The 9,639-nt window shown below is 46.4% G+C and overlaps 1 long non-coding RNA gene across 1 annotated transcript; it reads right to left on the bottom strand.

The window, feature by feature from the left end:
- Positions 1-6,398: 6,398 nt before the first annotated feature.
- Positions 6,399-9,371, bottom strand: LOC148183373 (uncharacterized). The gene is made up of 2 exons (XR_015773612.1): positions 8,638-9,371; positions 6,399-6,940 (listed from the first exon to the last, which is right to left on the bottom strand). It is a non-coding gene; the product is annotated as an uncharacterized LOC148183373 (long non-coding RNA).
- Between the last annotated feature and the right edge of the window lie 268 nt (positions 9,372-9,639).

Here is a 9,639-nt window from a genome sequence, read left to right as displayed (position 1 = left end):
TCCCCTACCATACACCTGGTGCTGAGAAAGTGGAGAAGTACAATAGACTGTTAAAAACCACCATAAAAGCACTGGGTGAAGGATCTTTTAAAAACTGAGAGCAACATCTAGCAAAAGCCACCTGGTTAGTCAACACCAAAAGTTCCACCAACCGAAAAAGTCCTGCCCAGTCAGAGTCTTTGCATGTAGTAGATGGAGACAAAGTCACAGTAGTACATGTCAGAAGTCTGTTAAGGAAGACAGTTTAAGTCAATTCTACCTCGAGTACAGGCAAACCCATTCATGGAGGTGTCTTTGCTCAAAGACCAAGTTGTACATGGTAGATAATGCAGAGAGATGGAACAACACAATGTGTACCTCAAGGAGACCTGATCATTAAGTAAAAAGTTACTGCCATTGTCTGTACATTAAACCACGCAAACATGAAATAGAAGGAAATGTGTAAGTGTTGAAGGTATGAGCAAGTGAAAGATGGTGTTTTGAATGAGTAAAATGAGAGTGAGGAATCCTGCAGCTTTCCAGCGTGAGGCCTGGATTCAGTAGCTTAGTGTGAGATGTGACAGAGGCATGATAAATATATTGCTTGCATTTTTTTAGGTGGAACGGGGGGAAGTTTTTAAGTATGTATGTGTGTGCAGAGTTAGAATATGTTACTTTTGGCAGTAAGTCGACAATATGGGGATAAGGGGTGGAATGTCCTGGGTTGATTATGATGTTAAATTGTATCCCCATTCGTCCACCTAACCCAGACACAGATTTTGTATTCTTAAAATTTCATTTAAGAGTAAAAGTGAGTGGAAAAGAAAAACCGAGTCTATTATCAGAGACTGTACTTGCTCCCCCCCCCCCCCCCCAGGACGGGGTTTTGACTACAGCACAGACAGACAACAAAACACAGATCGCCTTGGCTTTCCAACTAGCCGAAGCAGAGAGGTCTTCCTGGACTGTTTTCTTTCCCTTTTCTTTGAAATGGATCAAACCTGGTCTGGACTGGGGACTCAGGGGAGCACCGGGAGCTTGCACCCGTAGACTACCGTAAGCCTAGTCTGAGCAGCGGCATTTTCCAGCTCCAGAAGGACTGATAAAAGTGTGAACACTCACAAGAAAGAGACCCTCTGAATTTTGTCATCTCTTCAAAGCAGCAAAAAGTTTTGTAATTTGATATTGTTCATTCTTGTGCTGAGTAGTGCTGTGCCTGTGAAATAAACAAGTTTTTTCCACTTCTCTCAGAGAAATCTCTTCCCGAACCAGTTGGGGGGTGGGAGAAAGAGGCCACATGAGTTTGCTTCCTGGAGGAGAGCCCATTGGAGGTTTTCTCACAAATTTGCCCTAAACCAAGACAGTGGGCAAAGCAGCTAGAGTAACACACTCACGCATCCCTTCGCTGAAGCCATCTCCTGGTGGGAGAAGTGGCTAGGAGGCAAGGGGGAATTCTCCCACCACTCACTTACACTCAGCCCTTGCGCAGAAGCTATTCTCACTGGGGAAGGGGGATAGTCAAGGAGCAGAGGGGCAGGGGGCTCCAGAGTGAGCCCTGCTGACCAAACCTTGTGGACGGCACTGAGACAGGGACAGGGGAAGGTCCCAGGAGCGTCTAGTGCTAGACTTCTCATTCTAGAGAAGTTGCAGACCATATAGAGGAAGCTCAACAGCTGAACTACCAGGGAAGTGACTAGGAATGTGGTATCCTTAACACTCAGGGGAAACTGGATATTCTCAAAGAGGGACATAACAGATTCAAAGGAGAAGAAGGAAAGAAAAGGCTGAAAAGCCTCATCCCCTGGTCTTCCTCTAACAAACTGGGTGCAATTACCAATAAACTCCCAAAATGTGCTACTGGGACTGGGAGGCAGGGTCGGGCGAAGAAACCATAAGCTAAACATACCTGACAGAAACTTCAGTAGTTCTATAAACTTCTTATAAATCATTATCACCAAGCCCAGCACAATAACCATTCTAATCCGTGCCCCTCTACTGTGAAAGAGGGCAAAGACAGGTATTAAAACCTCAAAAACTTTTAGGGACCAGGTCCACATGAAGGCCTCCACCCCGAGAGACATTATGTATCCAAACAACATGGCTACTGACTGCTTTATCCCAATACAGAATAAATACAACCAACAATCAGTACAGGTTTTTCTACTTTCTCTTGCCCCACGTTGGGCGCCAAAAGCTGTATTTGTCTTAGTTTAGGGCAAATTAAGAAGGAAAACTCCAAATGGGGATTTCCCCAGGGAAATGCCCCTCCCCACCAACTGGTCCGGGAAAAGAAAAAAAAAAAATTCCTTGGAGAGAAGTGGAAAAAGCTGTTTATTTAACAGAAATTGAGTAATATTAAATAATAAAACCTCTTGCTGTTCGATGGGATGGCAAATCTAGGAAGAAAAAAAGTCCTTTTCATGTGGTGTAGCTCAGCTCGCTCAGGTTCTTATCAGTCCCTCCGGCGCTGGAAAGTGCCGAGGCCCAGGCCCCGGTGGGCCACAGGCGTGAGCTCCCGGGGTTTGGCTGGGTGTTCAGTCCAGAGCAGGCTTGCACAGATCCAAGAAAATTGGGAAAAAAAAACAAACAAAGGTCCAGGGAACTCCTCTGCCTCAGCTAGCTAGAACTAACTAAAAGCCAGAGAGAAGCTCTGTCCCGCTGTCTGTCCGTGCTGCAGACACCACAGTTCAGCCAGCGAGATGTGGGGGAGTGATGTTTTTCCTTAACACAAACTGCGCGCTTCTTCTTCTCCCTCTCTTGCTCTCAAAGCCAGTCTTAAAGGTGCAGAACTTAATATATAACATAAACCAGACGATTGGGGATACCAGTATCATAAAGTCACCCCAGGACAGGTATTTAGACATTTCCCCAATAAAGATTGAAATCCAGAAGGGAACCCCTCCTATCAGAATCAGGTAGTACCCAATGTCCCTAGAGAGCAGAAAAGGACTGGCCCTCATCATCGATCACCTGTTGGCAGAAGGCATCTTAGAGCCATGCATGTCCCCCCATAACACCCCGATTTTGGCTGTCAAAAAGGCGGAAGGGAAATACCTGTTAGTCCAGGACCTCAGAGAGGTAAATAAGAGGATTGTCACCAGGCACCCAGTGGTGTCAAATCCATACACCCTCCTGAGTCAAGTACCTAATGAACATGCTTGGTTCACAGTTATTGATTTAAAGGATGCATTCTGGGCATGTCCCCTAGCAGAATGCCGTGATTGGTTTGCCTTTGAGTGGGAATATCCTGAAAAGAAAAGAAAACAACAGCTAAGGTGGACTCGCTTGCCCCAAGGCTTTACAGAGTCCCCAAACCTTTTTGGGCAAGCGTTAGAAGAATTACTGAGCCAATTTGATCCCGAAGGTGACATCCAAATTCTACAGTATGTAGACGATCTCTTGATATCAGGGGAAGATCAAGAGAGGGTAAGACAAACCAGTGTGCGGCTGTTAAATTTCTTGGGGACCAAGGGATTAAGGGTGTCCCAAAATAAATTACAGTTTGTAGAGCCCAAAGTCATTTATTTGGGACACATAATAGGACAGGGCCGTAAAGAACTGAGCCCAGAGAAAATATCAGGCATCCTAACCATACCTGTGCCAAAAACAAAGAGGGACATAAAAAAACTCGTGTCTTTTCGGATATTGCAAACTGTGGATAGAACAGTATACCCAGAGCATTAAATTTCTCTATGAAAAACTGGTTGATTGTGAACCTATAAGGTGGACAGCTGAAGATGAAGAGCAACTAAATCAGTTGAAGGGTAAGCTCTCCTCAGCACCAGTTTTAAGCTTGCCTGATTTAAAGAAGGAATTTGATTTGTTTGTCAGTTCTGAGGAAGGGACTGCATATGGGGTTCTAACCCAGGAGTGGGGAGGATGTCGTAAGCCCATAGCCTATTTATCTAAATTGCTGGACCTGGTAGCTCGTGGGTGGCCCACCTGCATGCAATCAATAGCTGCTGCTGCCATTCTAATAGAAGAGGCCCAAAAGCTAACCCTACAAGGTAAAATCAGAGTCCACACGCCACATGATTTAAAAACAATCTTGAGCTGGAAGGCTCAACAGTGGCTGACAGATGCCAGGATATTGAAATATGAGGTCATCCTAATGGATACCAGCAATTTGGAGCTAGTAACCTCCAAGAGCTTGAACCCAGCACAATTTTTATCGGGAGAGCCTCTACCAGAATTAGAACATGACTGCTTGGAATTGGTAAATCTCCAAATTAAAGTGAGGGAAGATCTGGGAGATGTACCCCTGCCCTATGGGAAGATACTATTCACTGATGGTTCCTCCAAGATGGTGGAGGGGAAAAGATATTCAGGGTATGCAGTGGTCATAGAAGCAGGAGAAGGAAAACTAGAGGTTCTAGAAAAAGGGAGACTACCCCCCAGTTGATCAGCTCAGTGCTGTGAGGTTCATGCTCTAAAGAGGGGTCTGGACTTGTTAGAGAAAGAAAAAGGGACAATCTATATAGATTCAAAGTATGCCTTTGGGGTAGTCCATACCTTTGGTAAGATCTGGGAAGAGAGGGGCTACCTGAACTCCAAAGGGAAGAACGTAGCATATGAAGGGCTGATTAGATCAGTATTAGAGTCCCTGGCCAAACCCACAGAGATTGCAGTGGTCCACACAAAGGGGCATCAGAAGAGAGACTCCTTAGAAAGCAGAGAGAACCGACTTGCTGATCAAGCGGCTAAAGAAGTGGCCTTGGATCCAGAAGAACCAGTGAAAATTTTTACACTGGACGAGGTAATGACTGAAGAGGATGGAAGGAAGAGACCAATATTTAGTAAGAAAGAGTGGGAAGTAATAAAGAAACTAGAATTATCTCAAGGGGAACAAGGGGAACGGTTAACCTCGGATGGGAGAAAGTTTTTAAACAAGGCCTTAGCCTGAAAAATACTAAATGAGATACATGAACTGACTCATTGGGGAACCCAAGGGTTGTGTGATCATTTCCTGAGGGAAAACCTATGCTTGGGAGTTTATGATCTAGCAAGGGCCATAACAAAGGGGTGTGTAATATGTCAAAAGGTAAACCAGAAAGTAATGAGAAAAGCTGAACCTGGGGAAAGAGAGTTAGCCATGAGACCATTTCAGAGTGTGCAAGTAGACTTCACAGAAATGCCTCCCATACAAGGATATAAACACCTATTGGTGATAGTTGATCATCTGACCCATTGGGTAGAAGCATTCCCCACAAAAAGAGAAACAGCAGAAGAGGTCACCCGGGTAATACTGGAAAGAATTATCCCCAGATATGGGTTAGTTAATACCGTTGACTCAGATAGGGGATCCCATTTCACCTCCCAAGCCTTACAGGCCATTGTAAATGCTCTGGGAATAAAGTGGAGACTGCACACTCCATGGCACCCCCAGAGTTAGGGCCAGGTGGAACGTATAAACAAGACACTGAAAAATGTGTTAACAAAACTAATAGCTAAGACCCAGATGAACTGGTTAAAGTGCTTGCCCCTCACCCTCCTGAGGATCAGAACCAGGCCACAATCTGACCTTGGGGCCTCCCCATACGAAATGATGTTTGGGCTCCCCTTTCTAATGACCCCTTACAGCACTGGAGATGATATAGAAGGGGAAGAAATGGCTAAAAATTACCTAGAGACAATTGGGAGGACCCTAAACAATTTAAGAAAGACAGGATACCTCTCCCAAACCTTCCCACTTGACACATATATCCACCAGATCAATCTGGGGGATTGGGTGTTGATCAAATCCTGGAAAGACACCCCCTTAACCCCAAAATTTGAAGGTCCCTTCCAGGTCCTGCTGGTGACCCACGCTGCCATTCGGACCCAAGAAAAGGGGTGGACTCACATCTCCCATGTAAAAGGACCGGTACCACCTCCTCCTGACTGTGGACAAGGCCCAGAAAAATCCCCCACGAGTTTTCCCAAGTGGACTGCAATTATGGATCCTACCAGTCTAAAAGTGACTCTTAAGAGGCAGCCAGAAATAGACTGAAAAAATAGACAAAGACTGCAGAACTCTGCTGAGCGGGCTTGTTTGAGCAGGAGTGTTATTGAAGTTAATATACATTGGTTAAATTGTTGTGGTTGTTGCTGTTAAGTGTTTTGATGTTAATAAAGTTGGTTGGATAGGAAACCCCCCCCCATTAACTTCTCCCACAGACCATTCTCCAAAAAGGCAGCTAAATTAAGAAAAAGGTGGGAAGAGAAGGACCATACCATCTCTCCTGATCCCTCCAAAACCTAAGAGGCAAGACTGGATGAGACTAAAGAAGAAGGTGGGCCATGAAGCTCCCTAAAACAAAACTAGCTCATACCGGACTCTTAGGTGGACTGATGTTGGTCCAGCTGGTGAGCCTTGGGATAGGGGGCTGTGGAGAAGCATGTACGAAGTGCTACTGTTATGAACGCACTCAAGAGAGTGATATGGTAAAAATTTTATTAATTACAGCAAGCAAGCAATAAGCAAAAAATCAGCGCTGGGCGGCAGGGGAGTCTCTACTCCTTCGGCTGCCGCACGTCCGATTTCCGTGTCTTCCCTTTTAAGTGGTCCGACTTCCGGGTTACGTGTCCTTTCTCGGGTGTCTCTGCGCATGTGCCTCTGGTCACTGGTGGTCGCTTTTTGCCTTCTGGTGGTCGTAGGATGAAGATCAGGAGTCTTCCTCTTTTGACCTTTCCTCACTGTTCTCCTTTTAAGGCTTATCTGAGTGGCTTAACTTTCTGGAATTCAAGAGAGCTTGCAAGGCTGTTCTCATAATTATACAGACGTCAGCAGCAGCCTTCAACCTCATCCCTATTACACAAAGCATAGTTTTGCAAAGCATCGTATCTTACATGTTTAGGCGAACAAAAGGGTCTCTATTTATTACAGCTACTACCCCCTTTATGATGGAGAGGATCTAGGATCACTAATGAGGGTCCACACGAACATCAATCCCACCTGTTTTGATCATACACAATTGGAAACCTGCCAGGAAGAAGGAAAGACATATTGGTTTACTAGAAATACTGCCTCATTTAGGCAGCGCCTGCTTGAAGAATGCCCTGTAGGAGAAGCCTGGTTCTGCTTTGAACGTGAAGGACTGAATGATGTAATAAAGGAAAAACAATTGAGGATAAAGAAAGGCAATCTGGATGAAACACTGGGTAAGAATCTATTCATTGACCTGATGGAGAAAATCAGCAAAGAGTTAAACTTAACCAATTGTTGGGTATGTGGGAACACCCAGATGTTGGATATTTGGCCCTGGGAAGGGATCAGTCTGGCACCTTTAGACATTTTAAGGTGGAAATTAACTGAGCAGAAACCCCAGACAGGGAACAGGGGACGAGAACAATGGGACCTGAAAGCAAGAGTGATCGGGGAAGAATGCATTAAAAGGACAGGGAGAAGATACAAAACCCCTGTGGGAAAAATGGCCTCCAAGAGATAACTAATTGTGAAAGACTCAGGTAGCAGGTGGATCCCCCAAGAACCAAACAGGTATTGGGTCACTGGGAAAAAGGATAGGGGGTGTATTTATCATGAGGGGTACAAACTGCATGAGTGCGCAGACAGAGGAATAAACCCTTTTTGGGGGTTAAAAGAACTCTCAAAATATTTGGAATATCCTACAGACACATTGGACACTTTTTGGAAAGCCCCTGAGTATTTATTTTGGATTTGTGGGAGCACCGTCTATACCCACCTCCCAGGGGATTGGGCAGGAAGTTGCACAATTGGGATAATAAAGCCTGATTTTTTTCTCCTACCTAAGGAATCAGAGTCATACCTGGGAGTCCCCTTGTATGATAACTTAAAAAAGGGCAATTGAAAGAGGAGGTATGTAATGGACCTAGGAAGTAATCAGAAATGGAAGGGGAAGATCCGGACCCCCGAAGAAATAATCAAGACATGGACTGGCCACCTGGGCCCAGGATGGATCCTGGGGGTATCGTACCCCGGTCTATATGTTAAATCGAATCATCCGTCTCCAGGCAGTACTGGAAGTGGTGTCAAACAGAACTGCCCTTGCTTTAGACCACATCAGTACACAATTGGCACAAACCAGGGCTGTAGTCTACCAGATTCGGCTGGCGGTGGACTACCTATTGGCAGATGAAGGAGGCATTTGTGGAAAGTTTAATTCCTCCGAGTGTTGCCTGGAGATAGATGATAAGTGAGGTAATTAAAAACATCTCAAAAGAAATACGAAAAGTAGCTTATGTGGGCACCCAGGAATGGACTCCTCTGGTGAACTCGGACTGGTGGAATGACCTTTGGTCCTTCAAGGGAGGGTGGTGGAAAAAAGTAGTCTTTATTGCAGTCTGTGCATTTGCAAGCTTTTTGTTTCTACCCTATTTACTCCCCTGTATAATCAGGACAGTGACTACCACAGTACAAGCTAGCATTCAGATCCCTGAAATAACCAATAAGAAGCAGGCCAGGATCATGTTAATGGAAACTCAAAGTCAGGACCAAGAGCACAAAACTGCCAGAGAAATATATGACCAATATCAAAAATTAAGAGATATATGTTCCCAAGAGCCAGAAACTAAAGGTTGATGCAGACTAAAGCCCGATCAAAATATAAGAGGGGGGATATTGTTAAGAACAATTAAAAGATTGTTAGCCATGTTTCTTGTTGGACAGTTACTGTTTGTAAATTAATAGAAACCACTTACCTTGTACCCCTGTCCCAAGTTGCTGTACCCTGTGTTTCTTGTTCCTCATTCAGTCGGGCCCCGCCCCCACTCTTCCCCTATACTTCCACATGGCAACAAATGGCTCCACCTGGTATGCTAACCATGCCAACTCCCAGGAGTCTGAGCAACAACAGGAAGTAAGACCACCACATGTAGATCCCTAGAGCCAGCGAGCCGTCGTACGGACAACTCACCGGACCACACCGGAGGACTGACAGGACACCAAGCTACCTTGCAAATCCATTTGGTTGTTACCATGACAGAGACAGGACCCTCTTATAGTCATTCCCCTGGACTTTCAGCGAGCCACAATAAGAAAGGTCTCCCATAGGGCTCCTGTGAGGTTGGAGACCCCAGCTCTGCCTTTGGGCAAAGCTGCTTGCACCTCCTCCTCCTTCTCGTTGTCCACAGGGAGCAGTGGCGGTGAGCGCAACCCCTCAGGCCCCCCACCCAGGCTGATCAATAAAGGCTTTATAAAAAGGAGAAGAAGGTCTCCTTGACCGTTTTTTTTTCAGCCTTCGTTCCAGCTTTCTCCTCTGTCCGATTTTGCTCCCCCCCAAAAAATGGCGCCGGCTACGTGAGCAGCCACGCCATTCTCTCTCCTTCTTGTCCAAATTTCCCCGCCCCTCCCCCGCTCGTTCCTACGTCTCCCGGGCAAGCCTGCGTCCCGCTCTCCCCTCTAAGTCAATCGGTGTAACCTCGCCGGGACTTCCCTCCCCTTCAGGAGTCCCCCAGCTGTCGCGGAACCTGCTCTCCCCGCCGCCGCAGACCTCGCTGCTCCCCCTCCCAGTTCCTGCGCCACCAGGGCCGAAGTCAGGGGCAGCGGCAGCCGAAGTCGTTTTCGCCACACCCCCCCCCGCCTCCCCGCAGCGCGCTGCGTGGCAGCCCTGGGCCGCCAAGGGCGGCCCTGCACGGCCAGCCGGCCATCCCCATCCTTCTTGGAGGATGACAGCAGTGACTTTTCAGACTCCAGTTCTGATT

The sequence above is a fragment of the Pseudopodoces humilis genome, chromosome 12, assembly GCF_049639895.1.
Source record: "Pseudopodoces humilis isolate 2021_Gansu_Grassland_sample_001 chromosome 12, ASM4963989v1, whole genome shotgun sequence".
NCBI lineage: Eukaryota > Metazoa > Chordata > Aves > Passeriformes > Paridae > Pseudopodoces > Pseudopodoces humilis.
This window is presented reverse-complemented; position numbering and strand designations above follow the sequence as displayed.